We start from the raw sequence: 19,214 nt of genomic DNA on the forward strand, positions 1-19,214 counted from the left end.
ATGCTTTCATGAATTTTTTTAACTTCACATGAGAACTCTTTTTCACTCATAGATTTATATGCTTAGGTAGAAAACCCTTTTTTAGCAGTACACATGGGAAATAGCCAGCTGCTACAACCATGAACAGCTTCAAGAAAGCAAAGCGAATTTCACAGATGGTCTGTAAAAAAAAAATCTTTGACGACTATCACTTTCACTCTTCAGCCTGCTAACACCACACTTCAACTCTGCTCTTTCTAATAACTTTGAAATTTTTATCAAATTTCCATGTCACAAATAAGGTTGTATATAATCACACAAAATGACACTTTGCAACACAAGAGTATACAGCAAAAGATGTATTCTTGGTACCTATTTTGCATGTAGCTTAACAGAGAGAAACTATGCTGAGTGGCTTCAGTTTATTCCATGCTCTAAAATGGCAGGTGCTACACCCATAGCATTCTGTCCTAAGAGAGCTAAATGCTTCAGCTGAAATCCTGTATGTAGTTGTCGTGGCTCTGTTAACAAATGGCTTTTGGAGCATGCAGCTTTAAATTTAGAGTTTGTCCAACTCCAGGAAGCAGCCAGGGCCTTGAAAAGGGAACCTGGTCATTCATGCTTTATGTCATGGCTATGCTATTATGAAACTTGCTTGCCACCACACATTTTCTGACTGTGTTTCAACATTTACCATAGTAGAGGGAAAGAAGTGAAAATGGAAATATTCCATCTTAATTCTTAGAGCATTGCCAAAATCATCTACACTAATGAAAAAACAGCAGCAGCAAGTGGCACTTCAGACATGTAACTTGATTTTCAACTCTTTGCTGGAAGCCAAATGTTTACTTTCTGAGTTTCAGTGCACCAGTCAGAATAAGCATTTTTAGAAAAAAAAAAAGGGCACGTTGACTCAAATTTGAGTCAGTTTTTTGCCTCTACAATACCTTGTGCAAAGAGATAGTCTGACCTCAATTTATCATTAATTTTATTCATTTTTCAACATATAAATAGTTGATCATAAGCCACTATTCTCTTTTATATTGTATATAGTGTATTTTGCATGGCCGTACTGGAAATGGACTAGGATTTTTCACAGTTGTGGTACTTGCTCCCACAGACTTAAAGACCATTAAATGGACAATCACAAAAGGGTACAATCACTTGTGTTAGGTGTTGCTTTCATTGACATGGAATCCTATAACATGTTGACTAAACATATTCTAGGACCTGAGAAGGAACAGACTGCCAAAACAACAAAATGAGAGCATAACAGCATACAAAAACAAACAAAAAATGCCCAAAAGAGTAAAGTAGGCAGAGGAATCAATGTGAAAGCTTGGAGACCAGGTCAGAGCTGATAAACAAATATCTGGATGACAGAGTAGAAAAAGCAGGAGGGAGGTTTTGATAGATTTTAGAAATTACTTCAAGGAATTTGATTTCTACTATAAAGATGATCAAGATAAGAAAATAAACAAGAGAAGGCAGAACTTTGTATTTCAGAAAAATAATTTTGTATTTAAATGCTGCTATTGCTTGTCAAATGACCTCAAGCGTGTATGTGCATATGTAGAAGAGAAGAAACATCTACCTGGAGGGTTGGAATGGTTAGTAGATGAAATATTTACTGAAACATGCTATATTACTGGCACAAAAACATATATCGTATAGATGCTGAGGTATGCTCATGCTTAACTGGAGCCTTCTACTCTAACGCTATAGTGGGGTAGAGTCCTCTAAAGACCTCTGCTCAGAATCTCAGAAGGAACTTACATGAACATAAGTCACTGCAGATGTACAGATGTAATTAGTAAAGATGCAAGTCCTCTGGACTGGTACTAATGAATACCCAATATCTGTTACATAAGAAGAGAGGTCACAGAGACACATGGTTTGGATCATGTAAATACAGAGGCAGAGATCGAAGTATTATGCACTAAAGCCGAGGAATGTCTGGGGCTTTTGAGTCCCGGGAGAAACAAGAAAGACTTCTTTCTTATAGCTTGTGAAGTTATCACAAGCCTTGTAAGTTCACTTTCTTAATTCCAGCTCTAGAACTCTGAGAATTATAATTTTCTTTTATTAAGGACACATTTTGTAAAATTTTGTCTAAGCCCAAGGACGTTAATACAACTCATGTATTTCCTGTGTATATACATTGCTAATGTAAATTATATATTTTTTCTATGCCTTATGTATTTCTTTGTAAAACTGAGAAACAAATATCTAGTTGCTAAGATTTCTATATGAATTATTTCAGATTATCCCTGTTAAATCTTTCAAGAAGTGCTTTAATTAATACAGTACATAATTATTGCTGTTCATTGAACTACTGTGGACTTACCAGGCAGATAATAAAGCTAAAATGTTGAAAATGTTAAACATAGTTTTGTTTTGGGCCCAGCGACGTGGCCTAGCGTAGTGTTGAATGTGCCGGGATCCCATATGGGCGCCGGTTCTAATCCCAGCAGCACCTCTTCCCATCCAGCTCCCTGCTTGTGGCCTGGGAAAGCAGTTGAGGACAGCCCAAACCCTTGGGACTCTGCACCCATGTGGGAGACCTGGAAGAAGTTCCTGGATCCTGGCTTCGGATCTGCATAGCACCAGAAGTTGCGCTCACTTGGGGAGTGAGTCATCGGACGGAAGATCTTTCTCTCTGTCTCTCCTCCTCTCTGTATATCTGACTTTCCAATAAAATAAATAAATAAATAAATCTTTAAAAAAAACCATAATTCTGTTTTTATAGCACCACATAAAATTTGATCATTTCTATTTCAAAAAAGTATCCATTGGGTGGCTAGAAAGGCACTCACCAGTATGTGTATGGGCAGGATAGTAGGGCTGCTTGGGTTGAACTAGGCTTTGATGCCCATTGCCATGTACATGAGCTAAATGGGATGTGAGACAGACTGAATGAGTCTACGGTACATTGTGGCAAGCATGGGAATAAGGGTATGGGGCAGGCCTGGTGATGGTTATGCGGAGTTACCCTGACTAGGCTGCAGCTCCCACTGGTTTACATTAGGGCCAAATAAGAAGTAGGCACAATCTGGCTGGACTGCAACAAGCACTGGTTCACATGGAAGACAGGGCTGGAAACAGAAATGATCCAACAATTGCAACCACCAGCATGTGCATAAGCTCATTGGGGCAAGGGACTGTGCCCGACCCTGTACTGGCAAGCACACATGAGAATCAGGTCTGGGATCACCTCAGACGAAGTTTCTTTGGAGATTCCTTCAACTGAACTGCTGATCTCAGAAACGCCAACCATGAAGAAACTATGTCAGCCAGTGGATTCTGAATAGATTTCATTGTGTTTGGAACAGTGAGACTGGCAGCAATTAAAAACTGTTGAACTATCAAAACTGCTTGAGCAGGACCCTCAGAGCATGCCCCATATTGAGGTCCTGGTATGGGTGGGAGGCTGGGTGGGGCTTCTCCCTTTGTTTCTTCCCTTACCCCAGATACAAAAAAAAAATGATATTAGTGTGGAAACAATCTTCTTACCCACTTTCTTATAACTCTTGATCCTTTGAGCCCTAATGAACTATGTAAGATTATCAAAATAAACATATATATGTATCCATTGTGTACCTCATGATATTATTATTAAAATATTTATTTTTATTGTCAAGTTACTAAATAGCTAGTCTTTACACAAAATATGATCATGAATTTTTAAGGAAAAATTTCATCTCTGTCAATATTCCATGGTTCACTTTAATCAGATTATTTTCTTGCCTACATGTTAACATAAAGTACTGTCTTTTTCCTGAAGACCATTTATCCCTTTCTGAAGGAAAGCATTGACCCAATATTCACACTTTAGAGAGGTACTCATATTTCACTATAATTGTCTTGAGACTGTTTTTAGGACAATAATAGAGTAAATGACAGCAGTGAACCATCCACTGCAGTACAATTTATCATGGAGTGTTGCATGCCATTATCTCAGAAACATGCAGTGTACTAATCACTTGAAGTAGTGATAACACATAATTGTATGCTAGTCATAAATTATAGGTGAATGGCAGTTCTAGCTAATGAGTGCCAAATAGCAGTGCAGGCACTGCAGTGATTACAGAAGATGGAGTTGTTAATGCATTCATTACTGGTGTATTACAAAGCTTTTCAAATTAAAAATTGGCAAATAGATAAATAGATAACTTGCTAGGACACATACAGCTGCAAAATAAAATATCCAGAGATTCTTTCCCATCCCTACATCCCTTATAAGTTCACTACAAAAGATGATAGAAAAAGATTGAAGTAAATGAATAGAAGGAACTAAGAACAAATTCTTTTGTTTATATGCCCTGACTTCAAAAAGCACATCTCTTATATTAAATAAATTTTATGCCACTTTACGCAGAACTTGATTGTACCTATCCCAAGCTGACTTTTTCCATCTCTCCTTTTACATCTTAAATTTTATTTATGTTGCTTCTCTGCTATGTGAAAGAACCATTCTTCACTGACTGGTAATACGTGTTTCTCAAGGGGAATTTCAAAATCCTACAAAATATCTGACTTGCATTCTCTGTTCCATAGGTACTACATATTCATCCAGTTTCTATTTGATAGGATACTGTGAAATTTCCATGGACTCAGAGGTAATTTATAAAGCAAACTGAGGATAGCTGGTTGCAGTTAAAACATTTCCTCTGCAACTGATTCTTTATTTTGAAGTATATTTTATCCTTTATATTTTTCTTATCTTTTGGTTGGAAATCATAAGCTTAATAAATACATTTTTGAATACTGGGAGTTGAATAATGTTTTCCTAAGGTTTTCCTTAAGCGTTTTAAAAAGGTTTACTTTAAGACCTTATGGAACATAAACTATATATGGGAAAAGTTGAAATGCAAGGACTAAGAATTAATTGCAAATCACATTGGATATTCTACACTTGATCTTAGCCAAAAGGCCGAGAAGCGATACGTTGCATATTCTAAACCCTAATTAAAATGTCTTAAAATGCAAATGAGTTAATTTTGTACAGAATTTTTTAAAAATGAGAATCTGAACATAATCACTACCTTAATTATTCTTACTTGCTTTTCTTTGCCTACAAACCCTACTTTCATGTTCATAAGCTCAATAAGATTTCTTTTCAGATTTGATGATAACTTAAAAAATTAAAATCAAAATTATTACCCAATATATAAGTATTTGTGTAACAACATAAAATTGACTTTTCAGGAATTAAAAATACCTTTTTTATTAATTAACTTTAAAAATACTTTCTAAGAAATCAATTATTGACATAAAAACTATCACTTTGCAGATTTATTTTCAATTTTTCAATTAAGTTAAATTTTAAGCACATTGTCATCAAATTCAATATTTCTTGGCTCACAAGGTATATAACTATATATATAGTTATATATTACATATATTATTTATATATAATTATTTTATGTCTAGGAATAATGTAAAATATAGCTTTCATTGTTAACTTATGTGTTTAGTGCTTCTGTGGTACAAACTGTTTCGCTTTATGTGTTATATTTATACACCCCAATTATCAACAAGTTACTTAGTGACCAGGCAGTTAACTCATCTACCTTTAAATCTTTCCAGGTTCAACACTATAACTTGAGTAGTAGGTGTTTCATAACTATTTATGAAACAAACTGTTAAATACTATATATTTAATAGATAATAAATAGAAATTGGATGAAATTCAACATTTAAAAAATTAGAATATCTGCCATTTTGCAATTATGAACTGATTTGCTTGATCTTTTAAGTCTTCAAACAGCTGAAAAGCAAATAATGCTGATTATTTTCCTCAACAAAATAATTGTGGAAATTAAAAACAAAAACTATTGGGCCCGGCACAAAAGCGTAGCGTTTAAAGTCCTCGCCTTGCACTCATTGGGATCCCATATTGGCGCCGGTTCTAATGCCGGCAGCCCCGCTTCCAATCCAGCTCCCTGCTTGTGGCCTGGGAAAGCAGTAGAGATCCTGCACCCGCTTGGGATCCTGCACCCACTTTGAGACCTGGAAGAACTCCTGGCTCCTGGCTTCAGATTGGCTCAGCTCCAGCTTTTGCAGTCACTTGGGGAGTGAACCATCAGACGGAAGATCTTCCTCTCTGTCTCTCCTCCTCTGTATATCTGCCTTTCCAACTTAAATTAAAAAAAAAAAAAACTATCATTTCCAGCTTAGTCTTAAAATCATATACTAAGATATCTTGAAGGGCTCAATGGAAATTAGTGTTAATACTAACATGTTTTAAAACAATAACATTACAGTAAATATGTTTTCCTAGTCATTTTGGGGTTTTACAAAAGATGTTTACACTATTACAGTAGTTCCTTTAGTTTTCTCAACTCTGTAGAACCAACCCAATCTCAGGTCTATTCTCAGGGAAGTAACTTTCAAGGAAGAGCAGCTATGAAAGTTTAAGATGAAGAAATCGTTTAAAGTTATCATGTCTGCCTGTGATACAACCCAAGGGTGCTTGTACCAAAGTTTATTGTCTTTGTAACACTATTCTACACTTTGTGTCAGTTCCTACTTTTGAAATTACTTACCTGATGCCAGATAGTTAATAAGTTATTCATGCTATAAATCAGTATGACTCTGAAATGTTTTCAGTTCTTTGCCGTACTAGTTCTATGGTAATATCAATGTCATCACATTGGCCCATATAAGAAAGAAAAGATTATTATTATTATTATTATTACGATTATTATTATTATTATATGAGAGGAAGAGGGAAAGGGAGAGAGGGAGAGAGGAAGAAAGAGAGACTCACATCTGTTAGTTCACTCTCCAAACACTATGGCAAATACTTGGCCTACCTGAAGTCCGCTGTAAGGAACACAATCCAGTCCCCCATGTGGGTGGTAGGAACACAATCACCTAAGTCATTACATTTTGCTGCCCATGGTTGCATTAGTCTAAAAAGTAAACTAGTTCCAAGACTCAGATCCAGGCTGATATGGAATGTAACTCTTTCTAAAAGAGTTATTTTCTATTATACACATGGTGAATAATTTATTCAAGAAGAATTACATAAGTGAAGAGAATTTTATAGTTTTGCCCAAAGCTCATAAAAGACTTGAAATGCTTTATTATGGAAGATACATTATTGTCAATAAAATGTGGACAAACAAGCTAAGCCTATCTTTTCTTTGACAGGTAGAGGGTGATAATGGCTGTTTTAATTCCAGCCACATTTTATTTTTATTTCCTTTGACTATTTATATGCATTTCCCATTCTTCATGGGTTTCTAAAGATGTCTAATATCCCAAGAATATGTGTAAGCATCTTAAAACTATTGCTACTAAAAAAAGCTATAAAAGCAGATTAGGCAGCATGTGATAGGAGTTGTGATATGGACACAACTTAGAAGTATATCATTCTTAAGGATTCATTTCCTGCTCCATTTAATGTACAAAATTTTGAAATCTGCAATAATTTTAACAGTTGCTCTACACCTCTTTTGGAGAAGCTCCTAGATCTATGTAATGGAATCAGTACAGCCATGAGCCAACACTCAATTATTTTCCATCATTTTACCTAAAACATAACCTGCATATTTGCCCAGTTGTTTATTCCACCCCTTCTTCAAAGTGTTGAGCTGAATCACAATTACAGATGTGCTGCTTTATCAATCTCTTCCATAAAGCAGAGTCTGGATAGGATAGATGCTCAAAATCTCTTCCAGTTTAGGATTTTTAATTAATGGATTTATTTTATTCCATGTAGTCGGAATCAGATATCATTTTGGGAAGATAATATTGAATTTAATCATCTGTGATTTGGAAAGTTGAAAGTCCTTGTTTCTAAGTTTAATGAAGCTCTGTCTTTGATATCATTCTGAAATTTCAATACACTTATTTTATTTTATAATTTACTGGTCTAGCCTTAATATTTGCATTCCATTTTATTAACATCTGATAAGTAAATTTGATTGAGGCTGAGTGACTTGAGAAGACAAAAAAAAGAACAGACAGGATATGTGTGTGTTTCTATGTATGAGAGAGAGATAAAGAGAGAGAGAGAGAAAAAGATATGCTGTAAAAATAATTTATCTTTCAGCATTTGGGATTTACTACCTGGGTCTTTTAATTCATATCAAGACAGAACTTTTAAGATATGTGATTTGAGAAATATATCAATAATAACCTAATTTTAAAAATGAATACTCGCTTTGTGTCAGGTTTCCACTTCAAACTAACGCCCAGGTATATATATTTTCATTTTCAACCCTTTAAACCTCAAAAATCATGTGCATTTACGTGACTCCTTTTGTTCTCAGTTACTTCTAGCATATCACGAAATAATCTCTCATTAATCATTACCATGTTATGTATCAAAGAGGCTAAAGTTTTTTTTTTTTGCTTCTGTTATGCAGTATAAGATGATAAACACAGTTTCTTGATGAGGATGATAGAGTATCTTAATAACAATGAAATACAATTGGTCTCAAATTTCAGCTTTTTAAAATTTTAGTTGAAGCCACCTTTCACAAAAGAGGAACATTACTATTGATTTGTAGTGTCTGAATCTTGTTTTCTGTTTTCTTTCTCAAATCATAAAACATTAGAAGTTGCATCTACTATTTCCTTCAAACAGCCCCACCCTTTTTTTTTCTTTCTCATTGCAGTGCATAAAGCAGGGGTTCAATACTGATTAACTTCAATGGGGCCGCATGTGTCCAGATACCTGAAAAACTAGTGAACTCAAATGGAGGGAGAGCTAAACAAACTGATTTTTAATATTGACCTTAGTTAAGCAAGAGTGGTCCTACCACAAAGATTAATTCAATAATACATCAATGAATGTAAGTGAAATATAATTCACAAAATCTGTTTCTAACAGGAGAAATCCTCGAAGTGTTAAACATTCAAGAGTGAGAAAATTGTAAGATTTTCTTCTGTCAACACAGATGGGAAGGTTAGAGCATTCTGCTTTACAAATGCACAATTCACTCTTTTTGGTATTCATGCGACCCTGCATCATTGCAGTACTACAAAAAGTCAAACTCTTTCACATGCTACCTGGATTTGACAAATTAAAAATAATAATTGGTAATTTTAGTCATGGTTTATTCGTACAGAAACTGCCTGAGTCACAGTCATCTATCAATCATGAATATTTACAGTTGTAATTATTTCACCCATTGTAGGCTGTATGTGTAAAAATTAAACAAAAATGCTCAATGAAAGTTAAACGTCATACACTCAAAACTATTTGCTAATATAAAGCTAAGAAAAATTATTCTTTTCAGTGATATCTAGAAAAGGAAAAAATAGAATGAATTTATCTCCTTTACCAAGTGAAAAGTTGGAACAAACGGTGTTTTTTTAAATCTAATAGGAAACACAAATAAAACTGTATTTTTGTTTTACTGATAGAATTTGTTCCTTTGCATATGGCACAGACCCTCAGGCTTAGGGAGGGGGTGCAAATCAAACAAAATCCAGACTTTCCAAAAACTGTGTACAGTCTGTATGGGACCTTAGCCTTAAGTTACTGTCACTTTTAACAAATAAAATAAATAGAGAAAAGCTCAGACTTAGCCATCTGCTCTTTTCGAGCCTTTGGAAGTTCAAACTGGTCTGGGGACCACTAAGTCTAAGAAAGGAAACACCCATGAAAAAATAGATGCCTGTGAGCCAAAGGCAGGACAGAGGTATTGTCAGGGGCCACAGGCATCTGTGTGTTCTCCAGTTGACTTCAATATGCAGTACATACAGGTGAGACATAACGGATTAAAGTCTGATTTTATTTTTAATTGAGAAGGCCACCTTTCTATCAATCTACACCATTGCAAGATACTCACAAATTTAAATAAAATGATCTGCTATTTTTCAAGCAACTATACTTTAAAACATTCATAAAAACTGTTTCATACTTTCATTAACTATGACAAAGTACATCACTTTGATTCATTTGGTGCCATTAGGTCTACACATGGTTTGAGAAGTGGAAGTTTGTCATTTCATCTATCTCCCTGCTGCCTTCATTCCCTACTAACTTCCTCATTACTGTCTCCTGCCCACCCACAGCCGCATTTCCTAACTTCTGACTTCATGGCTTTAACAAGTTTGGTATACATTTCACTCAGGGATCTATTACTTAATAGCTATTTTGAAGACATAATTTAAAGTCTCCTTTTTCCATTTGTAAAACTAATAAATAGCTATAAAAGTTTGAAAACTACAGAGATAATGATAAAATTAAAGTTTGTGTAATGTTACATTATCTGGAATCAGACTTTTTTACTTTTAGTTCAGTGATCTTCAGAAAGTAATTTAGTGGGCCCGGCGGCGTGGCCTGGCGGCTAAAAGTCCTCACCCTGAAAGCGCCGGGATCCCATGTGGGCGCCGGTTCTAATCCTGTCAGCTCCACTTCCCACCCAGCTCCCTGTTTGTGGCCTGGGAAAGCAGTTGAGGACGGCCCAAAGCCTTGGGTTCCTGCACCCTTGTGGGAGACCTCAAGGAGGTTCCAGGTTCCTGGCTTCAGATCGGCGCAGCACCGGCCGTTGCAGCTCACTTGGGGAGAATAATTGGATGGAAGATCTTCCTCTCTGTCTCTCCTCCTCTCTATGTATCTGCCTTTCCAATAAAAATAATAAATCTTAAAAAAAAAAGTAATTTAGTGTTTCCTAATCTTAGTTGCATCATTTATAAAATAGACATAATGACACCTTGCCAAATATAATGAAGGTTATGAATAATTTAAAAAATTCATATAAAGTGAATGTAAGAATATTTGGGGGCTGGTGCACTGGCATGGTGCAATAATCCTCAGCCTGCAACCCTGGCTTCTCATATGAATGCATACTACTGTCCCAGATGCTCCGCTCCCAAGCAAGTTCTGCTAACGGCTTGGGAGAGCAGTGGATGATGGCTCAAGAACTTGGTCCCTGCATCAATGCACATAGACCTGAAAGAATGTCCTGGATCCTGGCTTCAGGTCAGCTCACACGCCCATTTTGGTATTGAGGAAGTGAACCAGCAGACAAAAGATCTCGCTCTTTCTCTCTCCCTCTCTCTGTTTCTCTCTCATTCTCTCTCTTGCTCTGTGTTTCTCCTTCTCTCTGTAAACCTGCTTTATAAATAAAGAAATAAATAAAATGCTTGGCATATAAGAAGATTCCTATAAATGTCCCATAATTTTTAGATGAATTTCTGATATGGCAATAGCAACCTCTATATTCGTTAATTGATTTCTAGCTATGTCAACTGAAACATTCTGTTAGAAATAACCACCAAACATTAAAAATGCTTACCAAGTATGAACCAAGCATTATTATAAGCCTTTTATGTGTATTATAACTAAATGAGTCCTCCAAACAGCCACAGGGGTTATACTTACTATTATCTCAATGGTATTTTTTAAATTTCTATTTTTCATGATACAGTCCCATAGACTCATGGGTTTCTCCTTCCACCCTCTCATCCTCCCTTCCTGTCACTGTTTTCCCCTGTTGTTGCAATCATAGAGTCCTTCAATAACAGTCACAAATCCATCATTCTGCTAGTTAAGTGAAAATGACATTGTAAGCACAGACAGTGGTAAAAAGTCCAGCATTCTATGTAAAGATATTTTCAACACTTTCATTGGGAACCCACCTTTGATTCAGTAGTGGAAATGCATACTGCAATATCTCTTCAATTCCCGGTATACTAATCTCCATTATTTTAGTTGCTCTATTGATCTTGTATTTTGCATGAACATTGCTTTATATCAGAGAGAATATATGATATTTGTCCTTGTGGAGCTGGGTTATTTCACTGAGCATAATGATCTCTAGTTGGGACCATTTTGTTGTTTCAATGTTATTAATGGGAAATTGGATGTAAAGAGAGGCCAATCAACAAAAAAAATGTATAACTGCAAGTGGTAGCGAACTTGAACCCAAGTAGTTTATCTCCAGGATATGGGCTCTTAACCTCTATATAACACACTCTAATCTCTGTGAGCTTCATATTTTTCCTAAATCAGACAAATAATATTCTCTCCCTCAAAGGCAAAATTATACCCATAATTGAAAAACAAAATAAATCAAAATAATTGGTCTCCCATACAAGTACTAAACAGGCCCGACCCTGCTTAGCTTCCGAGATTGGGTGAGATTGGGCACCTTCAGGGTGGTATGGCCATAGACTAAATCAAAATAATTGGTAAGATATCGCATACATTAAAGTGTTCAGAATATAGGAAGATATGATGGATATTCTTTAAATTCTCTCCATTTGGTGTATATTTTAAATCCTGAAAGCATCTCTCTAGCTCTATTTAATAAAATGTTAAATTACTGCAGTAAACATTTGGAGTGAAGTGGCTCATTTAATCTTCATAGGGTTGTTGTTAGAGATAAATGGAATGTGAAGAGGTTAAGTAACTTGAACAAGGTTATATCAAATATAAACAGCACAGTTTAGATTTGAATGGAGGCAGCTTAATCCTTGAGTCCAAGTAACTTCAAATTGTATTGAAAGTTTCTAGGGTCAAAGGGAAGAGTACACATATATCTATATGTTCATGCAGTAACTGAAAAAATGCATTGATAAATCAATTGCATTACACCTATACACAGTTTGATGGTTTCCAGAAATGGTAACTATAGAGTAATACAAAAAACAGAAGTAAGTGTACATTATCTCTTTGGGTCCATTAATAATCTCATTTACTTTATATCAGTGATTCTGGACCACCTAGAAAATTTGGGGTTTTGATAGGCTTATTTATTCACTCTCTAATCGGTGGACAACTTGTATTGCTTTCACTATACTTAGAAGTGTGTTACACTTCATGGAAAAATGTTCTCCAATCACACTGAAATGAGGCTAACTTTACTCTTGAGGAGGAAATTGGAAAGGAGATTTGAAATATGTTCACTAAAAATGTATATTAAAACTACAGTAAAAAAATCTTGAGTGCATACAAAACTGAAAATACTCATATATATTTATTTGTTCTCCAATCTCATCTGTGAAGAAATAGCTAATTGAATTTTGTTTCAGTGAATGAGAATTCTATATGTGGCAAAGTAATTGTTTTTACCACTCCGTAAAATATAGCTCAGCTACAAAAACATTTAATCCTCTAAATCCAGGATATTTATCACCAGCTTAAAATTGGGCTCTAGGCTTTCACCACAGCTGGTCATTAATCTACCAGATATGTTCCACACAATACTGCATTATGAGACTTCAAGGAAAACATTTGTCTTGGCTGAGTAAATGCTTAAGTTTTCTTTTCCACTTCTTGCGATCCTGTAACTAGGTCACACAGAGGTGGCCTCTGGTTTGTCTATTCTTGCCGTTTTGACTGGCCTTCATTCTATGCTACTCCCCGACCCCTGTTGGAACTCTTCTGTTGTCCCACTCTGTCCTCCATCCCTCTTTCTTTTATGCTCTGTTCCAAGAACATATACCATGGAAGAATTCCAAATTCTAAAAACACACCAGCTCCATAATGATGAACAAGAGATCAAGGTACTTTAGCAAAAAAAAAAAAAAAAAAAAAAAAAAAAAAAAGACTATGCTTCTTAGATCTAAATCTCCAGTCTGCCTTGTTCATCTGTGCTAAAACACATCCCTTCACACCTCGTCCTACTGTAGGTGACTTCATGAAGCTATCAGGCAGAGATTTTCAGGCTTTTTTCACTATTGTCTTTGAACAGCTGCTTCCAAGCAATTCCCCTGTCAGAGATGACTCAGAGTTCATCTGTCCCTCTTCCCCAGTGCAGAGGTCTTTAACTGTAAAAAGAGGATAGCAATTTTGCTACAGAGTATTGCAAAACCTAGGCATCGATATAATAATCTATAAAGTAAAAAATTGTGATGCTTATGTGACACTGACAGTTTGAGACAGTAACATTTAATTCCAAGGTTCAGAGTTCTCAGGGCAGAATTGTAAGTGTTAAGTGAGAAAGAGATTTCTGGACGGAGTCCCTTTTTGCTATCTCTGGAATGAATCTGCTTAGGCACAGAACACCATTTTAAACCAGGGTGGGCTTTTTGGCCACACTCTAATTCTTAAAGAGTTACTGTCCAATTCTCTCTCTCAGACCTACTTAATCCTCTGTTTTCTGCAGCCCACACTTACTGATCCCCGAAATAAAAGAAACAAGATGTAGGAATAGCAAGTAGTGAAAGAGCTATTCAAGGGATTCAATCAAGGACTGATGTCAGCTTCACCTCTGGCACACAAAAGAGGTAAGAGTCAGGTAGGAGAGAGTGTGGGAAGCAATGGCTACCAGCAAGATATACAAACCACTCACAAGGTAGTGATCTACAGAATGCGAAAGAAAAGAGGGAAGCAGTGCCCAAGTAAGACTACATAATGATACACAAACAATCCTCCACTGAGTAAAGAAAGATAGGGGCAGAAACAGAATGCAGGATATTAACCCTCATGCTGGCTGCTGCTGGAATATGAATGTGCCTACTGATCCTCAGTGATCCAATTTATTTGATTGCACAGGGCTAGCACATATTGCAGAAGATACTAAAGAAGCACAGTCCACCGCATTTCAACTACTATTAAGCAAGAAGGAAAATAAACACACCCATTTGCAGCACAAAAAGGAAAATTACTTCCATTTATAGCAAGGGAAAAATCTCTGGAATATTATGATGAATTGAAGAAATGAAGGGATTTCTGTAGAATCTGCTTGATCAAAGCTATTTATTTCCAACTCTCAGTTCATTTTGTATATAATTAACTCTCCAAAAAGACATATGTTAAATATTCAGCTTTGCAACATGGAATTTGAAAGCATATCCCTTTTCACCAAAACTTTGTTTGGGGGGCAGTTTTAAAACTCATTATGAAATCATTAGCTCATTGTACGTTCATAATTAAGAAAGATTCTTTCTCTTGTTTTTGAGACGATTCCCAGGCTACAGACAAGCATGACAGCTGACTTTGCAGCTACTGTTTTCTTCATAGCAAGGGCAGTTCACCCTCTTGCTGACGCACTGTGCTAGTCAGGTCATGTACCAGTGGTTCATTCTGTCCCTAAGTCATCCAAAGGGGAAGATTGACCACTCCACCAAAAATACAGATATACAAGCAATGAAGGCTATAGATACGTATAGATAGCTATGTTAAAAAGAAGCAGAAAAAAGAAGTTGTTGTATCTATTGTATGAAGAATAACAGAAGAGAAAATAACAGAGGAAACTCAAACATAAAATGTCCTGTGAGAAAACTATAAAATGGAACAAAGTACAAAAACTGAACAGTCTCAGTTGAAATACTTGTACTAAATACTTGCATGTATCATGCTACATGCATGCAGCATGCCTATTTTAAAGAAGCACATGATGGACAAAAATGAGAATGAAAATATAACTAGTAATGCAAATTTTCATAAAAGTTAAGATGTCTATAGCCATGTGGCTGCATATACATGGATCTAAATGCAACAAAATGCCACACACCCATCTTAATCCCAGATCATCAGTGATACACTAAATCATTGATAATCATTCCTTGGCATCATGTCTTGCCTTCTTTGGAGGTCTTCGTTTTATTTACAGATTCAGAGTCCAGCAACACATACCAAGGCATCAACAGTGTTTGAATGAATTTGACAGCTACAAAGAGAAATCCAAAGTTAAAAAGAAAAATGGGATTAAAATGGAAAAAGAAAAGAAAATGCCATGTAAAGGTTTTGAGGTCCCTAAAGAGCACACATATGTTGTCCTCTATGACACACAAATGTTTCCTTCATCCCGTGATGCACCTGAAGGAAAACTTGACTATATAGCATGCGGAATTTATATTGTCACAATGCAAAAGGCAGTCTGAGTTGGAGTAGATTCTATTACATACAAAAGACAAAGAAGTCAAAAAAGGAATGTTATAAAAACATTTTTCAGCTCAAATGTCCAAATCACTTTATTTCTCTGGAACTATGAAGTCTCACAAGGAGCCAAACCAAGTGCCTATGAGAAGTGGGTGCCAACAGGTAAAGGAAAGTGGATTAGAAGGAGGTGAAATGCTAGAAACCATTTTCACCAGCTAAACAAATTTGCCTAGCCTAATCCTACAGGAGTGTACACAGAGGTGATATGAGTCCCAAAGTACACGTAAACCTAAACACTTGTTTACCATCCTTCCACTCCCACAGATGTTCAATGAGAACAAAATAAATTAGATCAACATTTTAAAAATGCATCCAGTAGCTATTTGCCCAGGGAAAGAAGACAAGTGGCTATTTCAAAAGCTGATGTACCAGGTCAGAATGCTCAATATATGATAAAAATTAATGAGCCAGTAAGTGATCCAGCTGCAGATCTGATCAATCCAGCAACTACATTTTGTGTTGCCTAAGTAGAACAAATGAGTAATGGCATTTTATGGCTGGAGCTTAGATAACTGCAAATGTTATTAATGGTTTTAATCTATCTTTTAAAAATGACCTATGTCCATTAAAAGTATCCTGCCAACATGCTTATTCTGTAAATTTTGAAAAAATAAAACCTAGAGCTTACCATAAGTGACACCAAAAATGCATTAATGATATCACTACTATTTACTTCAATTGAATTGCACTTGTCACTGTATTTCTAACAAAGTTAAAGACCCAAAGCACCTATTTTTATCTTAGAAAATATAAAATAGAGCAAGACACAAGAATCATTTTATATAATAGGTTTCACATTTATGACTTTCTAAACGAAAAGCTCTAATCCCCATTTTATCATTTTTGTACTGTTACTATTTCTTTATCCAATCACTCATAACATATAAATTCTACTATACTTTCAATTCTGCCACTGCTTTCTCTAAATTTTTCAGTCTCTAAGAAACAATCTATGTTAGACTATGAAAAACAAAAATGCATCTTCTGATATGAAGTCATTGTGTTATTTTTACCATTCAGGATTTTCCTTTTATTTTGGTATAAACAATTTGAGCATTAACTATGGAGATGCAGTCATAATTTTTCAATGATGTCAACTTTTCAAAGAATCTAGGTAGTTACAATATGGTAATCTCAATAGATTTATCTGCAAAGAGTGTATAGCTTCACAAATTTGTGAACCTTACATAGAAAAATTAGATCCCATCTTTCACAATGATCTGATTGCCCAGATGCTTCCAGTTTGCTGAAACAATTAAAACATGCTTCTTCCTTAAAAAAAAAAAATCCTTGTTACTTAATGTTAGTGAACAGTAACACTTTTACCACATTAAGACAATTTTCTATTATTCAAATATTTTGTAAATAACAGTTACAGTTTAGGTGTTTAGTTTTTGGTACCTTATCCATCATCTCATCCTCTTCCCACAAAGCCTTTAGGAATATCTTGATGCTTGATATTCAGAGCAAGCATCATGTTCAAAATACTTCAGAAATACTTAAAACTCAATATATAATCACAATCTTACCATGCATGTTAAGAAAAATACATTTTTTATTTTATTCAAAAATTTTTGTAGAATATTGTAGCGTTCATTATGTATCACGGTAAAATGATGACAGTTTGTGAAATTGTAAATCGTCTGTCTCGTCCTGGTCAAGCAGTCACAGATTATACAATAATTCTGACAAATGTGTAATATGAATTCTCTCTAGATGCATTTCTGACACCTTTTCATTTTCATAAAAAAGACTCAGTATCTGGATCTCTGTTCTTTTCACTCCTCATTTTCTTTCAGAGAGAGCTCAATACATTAGCAGATTAATGGAAGTATCTTTTAAATAATGATTCCCCAAAGCTATATTGTCATGCATAGATCTATCAAATGATACTTTCAGACATCACACATTCAACATGGTCAATCAAATAGCTTTCTTATACCACTTCCACTTCTTTTCATATGTTCTTTGCCATTGGAATTGATATTCTGCAAGGCGGTAACCTGAGTGCTAGCCCAGATCCCTTCAGCTTATTTATTTCCTGCTCTACTTTTTATGGAATGCAATTTGCTTCACTGAAGTGGTCATAAATGCTTTTCTGGACTGCTGCAATGACTTCCTAACAGATTGCCTCACCTTATCGCCTCCACCCATGAAGTCTACCTTCTGGTCTCCCTTTAGAGTTAGCAGACAAGTCACATGTTTTCCCTCAGTAATGTTCCTTAATACAGTGTAATACATCTTATATTGGTGAAATCAACTGGCCAATCTCAGTTCTTATCACTTTCATTTTCCCTTTCACCTTCTACAATCACCTCCCACACAAACACAACAACAGCAAAGACTCTATTTAATCACTAGGGAACACATTTACTTCTGAAACAAGTTACTTCCTGTGCTTCTACACTTTGGTTATCCATACACCTGGAATGCTCTTACTACAGAACGTGAATTGGTGTACATAACTCTTAAAACTAAACTTTGATTTCTATGGTAAGGCTTTTCTATTCTTTGTAATCTCATAAAAACATATGTTCACTTCTGTCAAAATGAATTTTTCTTCTATTATTATTCGCATTTATTTACTTAAGTAATCTATTAGGTTACAAGTTATTTGAGACTAAGCATTGTCCAAATTTACTCTGATTACAAATGATTATAAATGATCAGCTATCCACCAAATTTACCCTGATTACAAATGTTCAAACAATGTCAATAAATGAACAAACAATACTATTAAAGATGAAATTATTGTAACTTATTTCTGGCAGAGAATGATGACTATTTTTGAAAGTATTATTAATAACATAAGCCTTATGTTAAAGTCACATATGTGTACATTTATATTTTCTATGCAAATAGAATGAATAATAATTCATTGATATTTCAGAAAAATCTTAAAATAAATATCAAGTGAAAAATTACTTTAATGCAAGTTATTAGCACATGATTTCAAATACTGCATCACTCAAAATAAGACGCACTAACATGTGATATTTTTCATAGCATTCTTTTTTTTAGGATTTATTTATTTTTATTGCAATGTCAGATATACAGAAAGAAGGAGAAACAGAGGAAGAGGAATGTTAGATTGTAAAAGAACACAAAGATCTATTTGATGAACTCAAGACATAAGCAGCAAGTCCTAGGAATACCTTGACTAACAAAGAAAACCTCATTAAAATTACCTCAGCTACAGCTAGATGAATAGAACTAAAACCTCACATCAGTTTATGGTTGGAAAACATAGTAATAGATGCTAGAGACGTCAGGCAAACTCCTTGTGTTGTTTAAGTAAAAACTGTAACTGGGGAAATTGCTGACTGAAATCCTTTTGGAACAATTGCCAAGGAAGACCTACGAAGAGTGTGTTGCAGACACA

At 35.2% G+C, this 19,214-nt stretch overlaps 1 protein-coding gene and 1 pseudogene across 1 annotated transcript in view; both read right to left on the bottom strand.

The window, feature by feature from the left end:
• The window catches only part of NEGR1 (neuronal growth regulator 1), an 856,411-nt gene that overhangs the window by 550,666 nt on the left and 286,531 nt on the right, over positions 1–19,214 (bottom strand). The window lies entirely within an intron of this gene.
• Positions 4,773–4,924, bottom strand: LOC118758612 (U2 spliceosomal RNA; annotated as a pseudogene).

The sequence above is a fragment of the Ochotona princeps genome, chromosome 2 (assembly GCF_030435755.1).
Source record: "Ochotona princeps isolate mOchPri1 chromosome 2, mOchPri1.hap1, whole genome shotgun sequence".
Lineage (NCBI taxonomy): Eukaryota > Metazoa > Chordata > Mammalia > Lagomorpha > Ochotonidae > Ochotona > Ochotona princeps.